Below are 2800 nucleotides of genomic sequence, written 5' to 3'. Positions count from 1 at the left end.
AAAGCAGGGATTGTGTGTATCGGCGTTGTGCTACAATCAGTGCACTATGTTTCCGAAAGAGTTCCCTGCGAGATCGATCTGGGGAAGGTGGGCAGTTGTGTTTCCTTTCACCCGTTGAAATTCACAACAATCATCTTCCCCACATCTCCCATTTCCTTGCGTGTTTTTTATTTTTATTTTTTTAATTCTTGATTGGTTGTGCTGATAAATCTAGTATTTCTTTTACCATTGTACTTCTTTTCAAATAAATTTTTTTGGTTAGAAATTACATATTTTTCTTTAAAAAAAAAAAAAAAAAGGGTTTTTGATGATTAAGTGTATTGTAATCAATATCATCTTGAAAGTACTTCTTACGACCTATGGATCTGAGATATGTACAGGTTTTATGAGATACGTTGTCGAAATTTGTAAGGAGGGATCATTTTATTAGAGACATATCATATAGATTTATGAGTTCATTTTGAATTCACGAAAATTTATTTGCCAAACCGCATGAATTTATTTAGCATTTTTTTCTAATTAAAAATCGAAGGTTGGTTTCTAATTTTTAAGTGACAGAATTCGATCGTGATTTCAAGTAAGTTTGAAAATGCGGATGATGATAATTTTTTTTTTATTTTTTATTTTTTTTTGTTTAATGACTAAGAACTTTACAGAGCAAACAAAGCAATAACACTGGCCCTTACACATAAGCCTCTCAACAAACAAAACAGAAAATACAACACCAGAAAACATCACTCCAGTAACAATTGTTTTCTCCAGTAACAACTATATTCACGTAATGTGGTTAACTATTTACATCATAAATTACTATTTGCATTTTTGCGGTTATTCAACGTGGTTGTTATTTGCTATTCGCTTGTGAAGTAATTAACATGGCTCGAAGTTGTAATTCTTACTTCTAGTAAATACAAATAGGCATTATCTATAGTTATTGAAATCATACTTGTTAATTGTTTTGTAATATAATTTTCATATCATATATTAGTTAGCTTCTTACATTATCTATCTATAATTGGTGAGAGGAAATAATACTTTAAAAAAAAAAAAAAGTATTAATTATAAGTAATAATAATGAAGGAACAACATATAAGGCAATGAAATTATAACAAATTAGAAGTGTTTTCTAATAGTGAAATTCAATAATATTACAATTGACGTTTTATATATATTATCAAAAGGAAATGTAGATGCAGACCGTATTCACATATCTTAAAACTATTATCTATATTTGCATATGTGGACTTTATTAACCGTATTCGTATGTGCGAATATCTGTGGATGTGGGCAGTTATTATCCACTCGCATTTTCATCTCTTTAAGTTTGAGAACCTAATAAGGATATACTCAATTCTCATTGTTAACATGTCACATTTTTAATGTATAGCATTTTTCATATCGTTCGATACATTAAACGACCTAAATTAACATAATTTGAGAATTTACAATTTAAAAAAAATTGTAAAGAATCCTAATCCTACTGAAAGCTGGTCATTACCTCGTTCAATGGGTTGATAGGATAGGCGTGGAATAAGAGTGTACAACCAAGCATTTCTCAATCCCATATTTTATCAAAGAGAGTGACTTATAGTGGTCTTGGCACAAATAAGACTTTTGTGCCTTCCAATAAGAGAGTGACAAATGAGCATGTACCAAGAATAACAAATTAAATGCAAAACGCTAGATCCGACCTTAAATCTTCTCATACCCACTACTAGGGATGTAAATAAACCAGTCCGTTCGACAACTCGCTCAATACCTGCTCGGTTTAGCACGATCCAAACTCGAGCTCGATATTGTAGAAATTCACTCGTTACTGTAGAAACCCGCTCGTTTAGTAAGTGATACATACTCGACTCGCTCAACAAAACTCGATAGGAGCTCACGAGCTCAGCTTGTTTAAAGTTCGACTGGATCGCTTGCCCGGCTCGCTAGTTCGATTCGTTAGCTCGTTCATATCTCGTGTGTGTGTGTGTGTGTGTGTGTGTGTGTGTACATATTAATTATAATACTTTGATAATAGTATTTAGTATTTTAAACTAACATATATACCTTTCTTTTTAGCACTATATTTGGAACCTATAATTTCTTGTATTTGACACTACAATATATATATATATATATATTGTGTATCATACTTACATATATATGTACACAAAATAGAAACAATATACATACATATATTTACATACACTTGTGTCAAGAATATACATATACATATCCAACTTTATTATTATTTTTAGTGCTTAGTTAGGCAATCCGGTGGCTTCTCATTTTGGTTAATTCCCTTAATACCCTACTGCCACTGTTTGTATATTTTACTCCCTTTCGATACAGATTTTATCCCACTTTTCTGCACAAATCCGAATAGCAACCTACCAATAAGCAATTCTTTGTTTTTACCCATGTGTTTCTCTTAGTCTCCTTCTATTTTCCTTCACTGTTTTTCTATTGGTTTCTGTACACTAATCTGAATTACAGATCTGCCCTTCACTTTCACACACGTTCACTTTTCTTTGATGGCAAAAACACACTCACACACTTTTTATTAAACAGCATCAGCATGAGCACTTAAACCCACACATTTTTTACACATGTTCTCACACGGTTTTTCACCTCTAAATGGATTTATATATATATTTTATACCTCCACTATATTTGTACACGTTTATCATGAAAGCACAGCACCTGTTTACCTAAAATACAGCACGCATATAGCACCTTACACTTAAACACCCACCTGTACACACACACGGATTCCACTGCATGCATGACAACACACACACTTTTTATTTCTTCT

At 32.1% G+C, this 2800-nt stretch overlaps 1 non-coding gene across 1 annotated transcript; it reads left to right on the top strand.

Moving 5' to 3' along the window:
- On the top strand, positions 1-147 carry LOC133865138 (small nucleolar RNA snoR135). The gene has a single exon (XR_009899663.1). It is a non-coding gene; the product is annotated as a small nucleolar RNA snoR135 (small nucleolar RNA).
- The last annotated feature ends 2653 nt before the right edge of the window (positions 148-2800 follow it).

Source organism: Alnus glutinosa, chromosome 3, assembly GCF_958979055.1.
Source record: "Alnus glutinosa chromosome 3, dhAlnGlut1.1, whole genome shotgun sequence".
Lineage (NCBI taxonomy): Eukaryota > Viridiplantae > Streptophyta > Magnoliopsida > Fagales > Betulaceae > Alnus > Alnus glutinosa.
Note: the sequence above shows the minus strand (reverse complement) of the source record. Positions and strands in the feature narration are given on the sequence as shown.